The following is an 8,246-nucleotide window of genomic DNA, read 5'->3' as shown; positions in this document are numbered from 1 at the left end:
CACCTGAGGAACAATAGGTATGATAAAGTCAGCTTAATGGAGTCATAATACAAACAATCTGGACAATGTACAATAATACATGTAGATCCTGTATAAATAAAATCCATTTTCCCCCCTTGGAACTCGGATAGCCCTGATTGCTGCCAATATTTACAAGAGCAGACTTTAATCACGGGACTCAAAGTTACGCAGGCAGGGATGACCGCACACCTACGCAACTCACAGGTACCAACGTTAACGCAAGCAGAGATAACGCAAGCAGGGATGACCGCACACTTGCACTAGAAAGGCCAGAACACCAGAAGGGATGACCATACATTAGTGCTCCGCCGCAACCACCACCAAGACAAGCAGGTATGACCACACACTTGTATTAATGCGATACAGGGCAGGAAGGACCGCACACCCTGTATCGTAGGTTAGAAAAACACGAAGATTAGATAGAGCAGGGATGTCTACACCCTTAATCTCTCCGTACCTGTTCAAGTTTAACCCCAAACAGTCGCTAGTCGCAATGTAATATACATTGTCCCTATATATGTGCCGGCCTAAAATAATTCATAGTATCTAAAAATTGGAAATCAAAAATAAACAAACTAATCCGGCCTAACCCAAAACTACTTATGCAGAACAACTTATATACATTGAATATTTATTATGGTATAAAAATAATCATCACAATAATTGGTTAACAGTGGATGCATTAATTAAAATAATCAAGAATCAATAAATCAAGGGCAATAACTCAAAACAGTAATACAAAAAGATTCTAATGAAAAAATAGCTGCCTGCTTCAATTTTATAGTCATATCACATGTTGAGTATTGCAGTTCTCAAAAAGATCCTTTACAATTGTTCATATATGGGATATTTAGCTACATCAAACTCTTAACCTTCTTGCGAGGCCGAAGAATTGTCCTGGAGACAAAGTCTTAACAATTATAAAGAATCATCTTGCTGATTGGTTTCTGAGAAGAAGATTTTTAAAGATTTACTCTATGTATATATTCCTATGTAAAACTTTAAACACCCCCCCCCCCCCTATGTGGCCTCACCCTACCCCCAAGGGTCATGATTTTCACAACTTTGAATCTACACTACCTGAGGATACTTCCCACAAGTTTCAGCTTTCCTGGCTGATTAGTTTCTGAGAAGAAGATTTTTAAATATTTACTCTATATATTCTTATGTAAAACTTCGACCCCCCCCCCCCCCTCATTGTGCCCCACCCTACCCCCAGGGATCATGATTTTCACAACTTTGAATCTACACTACCTGAGGATGCTTCCACACAAGTTTCAGCTTTCCTGGCTGATTAATTTCTGAGAAGAAGATTTTTAAAGATTTACTCTATATGGGTCATTATCAAAATATGCACCCTTTTGTGTCAGTGTCAATTTAAAGGGGGAAAAATAATGTTCTGGGGAATATATACAGTACCATTGGATTTTAGGAACTTAAACCTATATTGTTGAACAAATAAATCGACAATTTTACTGCTTAAAGTATAAAAAAAATATTATTTGTTATGAGATTTCAGTGAATTTATGTTGTCATTAAATTTTTTCAACGTCTTTAACCTACAATATCTTCATTAATATTGATGTTTTATTCCAAAAATCACCGTTAATTTTCAAAACAACATTCATATTTTAATTTCTGCTATGCTCCTTAACAAGTTCTCTTTTAAAAACAATGAATTTGATGAGATATATGCTTGTACAAAAAAATTTTGTCATTGGTGTTACAAGGCAAATTATATAAAAACATCTTAAAATACATCAAGTAAATAATATTGTACTACAGTTGGAATCCCCCAGATCATAGTGACATCATTCCCTGCTACTAAAAAGATAAATGTATCAGTGATAACATCATTGTGATAGAAAATATGGCAGAAAATGTTAGTATGCTCCGAAAAATACAATGTAAACTGTGTCAGTGGGATACGTGCTATTTAAGGTTTTCTATTATGAAAGAACAAAAAAGTTTTTCACATAAATGATGAATGTTTATCACATTATAACATAGGCTATGTAGCTTTGTGTAGTATCTGTTCTCTTGGGTCATACTGCTACATTTACTATGGATACATCAGTGGTATAACGGTCAGTGGTGTAACCAAAAATTGTTGTTACACCACTGAAACAAGAGGCCCATGGGCCACATCGCTCACCTGAACAGCAGTTCCTTGTGACATTCTATTTCGTAGCATATGCTTTTTTCTATTTTTAAACATTGAACCCTTTATGGGGCCCCAGTATTGGTCCGAGGTTTATAGTTGGCTTTAACAACATAAATAGTAACATAGGAATGAAAATGTGTAGCACTGTGGCGGGACCGCATGTACAAAGCCTGAAAAAATGAACGTAGAAGAGTTCCACATCAAAAGGAATAACTCTCAGACTGTACAGAACAACATCAAGAAAGATAACTTTTGGTTCCACTACATTAGAGTTTACACAATTTATAGTTCTCGAGAAAAACTTTTAAAAACATTTTCAATATATCTTTCTAGGTTAAACTTTGAACCCATCTTGGGGCCCCAGTATTAGTCAAGTGCTAAAGCTTTATTTATTTGGAATCTACATTATTTAAGGATGCTTGCATAGTAATCTCACAAGCTGAAGCATTATAGTTCCCTAGAAAAAGATTTTTAAACATTTTCCCTCTATATTTCTATGCTAAACTTTGAACACCTCTTGGGGCCCAGTATTAGATCGAGGGTCACGGCTTTCATAATTTCGAATCTACACTATTTGAGAATGCTTATGTAGTTATCTGACAAATTGAAGCATTGTAGTTCTTGAAAAGAAGATTTTAAAACATTTTCCATTTATACTTCTACGTTTAACTTTTAATCCAGCTTGGGTCCCCAGAATTAGTCCAGGGGTCACTATTTTAAAACTATCAAACCTACATTATCCAAGGTGTTATGCATGCTAGTAAACTCACAAATTTAAGCATTGTAATTCTTAAAAAGAAGAATTTTCAAAATATGTTACCTTTATATTTCTATAATAAACTTTGACCCCTCTTGGGGCTCCAGCATCGGTCTGGGGGTCATGATTTTACCAATTAAGAATCTACATAAGCCAGGGATGCATGCATAGTAATTCCACAAACTATAACATTGTAGTTCTTAAGAAGAACATTTTTAAACGTTTCCTTTATATTTTTTAAAATGTTTGAATTTTGAACCCCCTTGGTGCCCCATTATTTGTCCGGGAGTCACGATTTTTCAAATTAGAATCTACATTATTTAAGGATGTTCATGTATGCATAGTAATATCCCAAACTGTTGCATTATAGTTCTTGAAAAGAAGATTTTAAAACATTTTCCTATATATGTTAAAATTTAAACCCCTCCTGGGGCCCCACTTTTTGTCCGGAGGTCACGATCTATACAATTTAGAATCTTCACTATATATACAACTTTTGTGTAAATATTTGCATTTTTGGTGCAGTAGTTATTGAGAAGAAATTTTTTTTTCTATGTACAATTGTAGTTCTATGTTAAATTTTGAACCCCGCCTGGGGTTTCAATTTAGATTTAGATTTAGATTTTCAATTTAGAGTCTTCACTACACATATCAAAGGCCGGAACGCCCACAAAGGCCTCGAGCTGACATTTTCTTTAAGATAGGTATCATTAATTTAAATTTCTGTACCAATAGTCGTATATCAATTAATATCAGAATAAAAATATTTTGTGTAACTAAATTCGTACATATTATAGTATTTTTTGCCAAGCAGACAACATACAAATACACATAAAACATGGGTTCATCAATAAGAGTTAACAAAAGCCCTCGCCGTGCACCGGGACACATCCGTCCTCGACCAGGGAGCTTGCGGAGATCCGTGCAGGTGTCACTACAGTATTAAATTTTACTATATATTCTTACCAAAGTTGCACAACTTTACATACAGATTAAAAATTCAAAACGAACTTCTGGAAAAAATCCTCTTGACATATTTTTAAACAACGCTTCATTTACAATTTTCTAGCAAAATACACACGTGCATCCAGCAAGGCGTGAGACTTTGTTTACTTCCAAGTTACACATGTGTTTGAAAATCAAGCCCAGGCCTTTAACCCCCCCCCCCCCCTCCGGAAACAACACGCATCAAAAATTCAAATGACCTCGCATTATTACAAAACAGGGATAGTTAGACCTCTTACACATTGTTTTTATCTTATAAAAAATCAGCTCCTGTTGCGTGCGGAAACGCCCCGAATTCAAAGGAAAATTCGGGAATTATTTTGCCTCAGCCATGTCAGTGAAATACTGTTATGACACCTGCACGCGCTGTCTGAGTTAGGTCGTACGTACAAGAAGTCCATAAATACCACAATATGCAACTATATTTTTATATGCAATTTTAACATCACCATGTGACTGTATACTCAGTACATTTCCTTATAAAATACGTAGTGTGCATTTGTAATACAATGAATCATAACTCATCATGGTTACAAAAACCGAAAAATTTTTAAAGTTCATAATATAAATAAATTATCTTCTTTCTGCTTTAAACACTCTTTGAACAAATTTTACGGGTTCATCATTTGTATACGAGGGTAACACATAAACAGTGTTTCCCTAATTATAATAAAACATACTTGTTTTTAAATTGAATTCTCGTGTAAAACAAGATTATCTATGGTATGGTTGTTTACAAATAAATCCACACCACGTGCGTTGATCTGCCAATGCTCAACCAAACTAGCTGCAATCTTGCAACAAAATCAGAAGATAAATTTATCGCTTATAATTATCTTGGAGACCGTGCCCGATAAATAATAATTTTATACATCAATTTTTATTTTTATCGGGTACGGTATCCAATAAAAATGTAAGCGATGAACTAAAATAATATTTAGTGAATTTTTACACCTTATCGTATTCATCCGTCATTTCTTATTTTAACAACCTTTTATGCTTATGCAATGAGTTGTCAATAATCAGGGACACAGTTGGGTTTTTTTGGTGCACAATTTAGTTGAATAAATGGAACAAAAGTCATGTAAACATTTTTCCTATGTATTTGTATGCTAAACTTTGAACCCCGCCTGGGGCCCCAATTTTGGTCCGGGGGTCACGATTTTTACAATATAGAATCTTCACTTTATATAAAAGCTTTTGTGTTAATATTAGCATTTCTGGTGCAGTGGTTCTTGAGAAGAAGATTTTTAAAACATTTTCCTATGTATTTCTATGTTAAACTTTGAACCCCGCCTGAGGCCCCAGTTTTAATCTGAGGGTCACAAATTTTACAATATATAATTTTAACTATATATACAAGCTTTTGTGTAAAAATTGGCATTTCTGGTGCAGTGGTTCTTGAGAAAAAGATTTTTAAAGACACGCACCCTATACTCACTGTTTCGCAATTATCTCCCTTTTGAAAAGGGCTGTACCCTTTATTTTAACAATTTATAATCCCCTTTCCATAAGGATGCTTTGTACCAAATTTGGTTAAATTTGGCCCAGTGGTTTTTGAGAAGAAGTTGAAAATGTGAAAAGTTTACAGACGGACGGACAGACAGACAGACGGACGGACGGACGGACGGACGGACGGACGGACGACGGACAACAGGTGATCAGAAAAGCTCACTTGAACCTTCGGTTCAGATGAGCTAAAAACTGTTACACCACATGACATTATTTAATTATTTTACTTTTTCTTCCATTTCATTTATATTTTGAGCATTTTGAACAATTGTTATTTATCAATTTTACAAGTTAGACACTGTCACAATAAAGAAAGCTTGACTATTTAATTGCAATTGTGTATTCTTAATCTGGAAAATGAGACCTGTTACACCATTGACATTATTTGAAACACCACTGACATTTTGTATGCTCTAATTATGTTTTACTCATTTAAATACTTGATTAAAAGATAAAAGTAAAAACAAATTTATGCTAATAAAGAAATGGAATTATCCACATTTTATTTTTATTAAAAAATCAAACTTTTTAATGACTTATAGTGTATTATAAGATATGTTATTCCGCTGACATTTCACATTCCCTATTATGTTATACTAAAATCTTTCAAATGCTTAAAGGTAACAAACGCTAGCTGAGCTTCAACAAACATATATAGACAAAGAGGAAGTGTACATATGCGTTGTATGCATTGATTTTGGAGAAAATTGGAGAAAATTCAATTTTATTGTCCAAAATGTATGATTGATATGAGCTGGTATAGTATTGACAATGTTGTTTGTGAGATTGATGAGGCAAAGAAAGTTCGAACTCGGTACAAGGTGGATAAAAGTGAGTGGATGCCAATAGTAAAAAAATATTACATCAAAGAATGAGTGATTTAATGTAAAAAAACATCTACATACAATTTTTCTGTCAGTGGTGTAACACTGATTATAAGTGGTGTAACAGTGTGTCTATCTTCAGATTATGAAAGAATGAGGCACGAAAACTTTTATTTAAGATCAAATTTATCACTTTTTAAATGCAATCAAAAATAGAAATTAGTTTATTTTACAAAATTTAACACGCTTATCTCTTATTTATTATCGCTAGGTCAGTGGTGTAACTTTAATGTCAGTGGTAAAACATAATAATCAGTGGTGTAACATGTACATTTTTCTCCAAATAAAATTAACTGACAATAAATGAATAATACATGTATATTTGAAAACACCAGTGCATTTATAGTAATGTCTTTTTTATGCTCCATTGAAAGAAAAATCCAGTTGTGTTCTTTTTAATGCTCAAATTAAAAATTTGTTGAGTAAGGCCATAATAAAATTAGTGTTTGTTTGGAATTGCCGCCCGCCTCATCTAAATACCCCCCGCTGGAAAAATTATATTGGCAAAATATGAGGAACTTTTTTTATATTGTTTTGTTTCGTTTCACCATGATTTCAGGTTAATAAATAGTTCGTTCGTCAAATGGTTTTTTTTAAATCGGGTTCGATCTTCTCTTAAAATTCACACACTGGATCAATAAAATGTTTTCTTTGAAGTATTTATAATGTTGAGATTCGAAGGTTCTCAAAAAAACGCGCCAAAATGTCAAACTAGAAGATGGAAAACGTGCGAGTCCTGCAGAACCATCGATCATTCTTTTGTGCCTCTCTATATAGTTGAATGATGAACTAAAGATAAGCAACAGAATATACAGTTTCAGTAGCGAATCCACTTGGAAGCAAATACTGACAGACTGAGAGGTTGTATTGGAGATGGACAAGTCCGACATGTCGAGATTGAAAACGACCACGCGGGGGAAATATCAGTCTAGTTGACATAAAAACTACATAGGTAAGATATAATTAATCCTGATATGGTCCGTCAGCTCGATAAGTCTTTAAAATACATAACATACAGCGATTACTGGTGCAGATAAATTGCGAGTATGTTAATAGAATGAATGATAATATTGAATCTTTGGTATTTGATATGCAAATGTATGCTAGCATTTTCTCTTACTTGAACCCTTACTTTTTTTAATTTAAAAATATCACATCTGATTTCAGGGAGTAAAAAACAGCTTTCTGGTTGCCCAAAATATAAGGTCAACAGTTACCTGCTGTTTATGCGAAAAGATAAGATGTATCTATTCAAAGAAAATTCTGACACTTAGGGGCACTAGGAGCTCTTCTAAAACCTGAAGGTAAAGCATTTATGGATAAATCAAGAATATTAAAAATTGATATTTTTTATTGCAATTTTTAGGAAATTGATGCAGTGAAATTAATATTTGCTGCATGTGATTCATTGAAGTATTGTTTCTTTGTTCTAGGTGATGTTCTTCGTGAAAAAGTGTGTGTTTGTTTTCATGATCAGTTAAACTGCACAATGCACACGGCCATTGAGTTTGCATACTATGCAGAGGCAGCCAAGGGCACAAGAAAAGATCTTTACTGCTATTGTGCTTCAGCTGATTTTCAAAAAGGACCAAAATCTTCCAAAGAAATTCCGCGTGGATCTTCCAGTTTGTGTGAATTGCCTCAAAAAGGGCTAGAAATTCCAAAAGAAACCCTATGAAAACTGTTAAAATTAAATCTTAAAAGTTTGACTATCAGTTTTGTGTTCACTGAATGTGTTATTTTTTTTAGCAACCTTATGTATATGTTTATCTCGTTTGACATGAACAAAGAAAAGAAATAAAAATTTTCACTGGGTTTTTTTTATAGATTTTATTCTTCATCAATTTTAAAAATAAATTTCCAATTTAAAAAAAAAAAAATATTACCTCCCTCCCTCCTGGGT

At 33.7% G+C, this 8,246-nt stretch overlaps 1 long non-coding RNA gene across 1 annotated transcript; it reads left to right on the top strand.

Annotated features, from left to right (window-relative positions):
• The first annotated feature begins 6,770 nt into the window (after positions 1 to 6,770).
• Positions 6,771 to 8,013, top strand: LOC109620955 (uncharacterized). The gene is made up of 3 exons (XR_002201569.3): positions 6,771 to 7,295; positions 7,511 to 7,647; positions 7,777 to 8,013. It is a non-coding gene; the product is annotated as an uncharacterized lncRNA (long non-coding RNA).
• Positions 8,014 to 8,246: the final 233 nt, after the last annotated feature.

The sequence above is a fragment of the Magallana gigas genome, chromosome 2 (assembly GCF_963853765.1).
Source record: "Magallana gigas chromosome 2, xbMagGiga1.1, whole genome shotgun sequence".
NCBI classification, from domain to species: Eukaryota; Metazoa; Mollusca; class Bivalvia; order Ostreida; family Ostreidae; genus Magallana; species Magallana gigas.
Note: the sequence above shows the minus strand (reverse complement) of the source record. Positions and strands in the feature narration are given on the sequence as shown.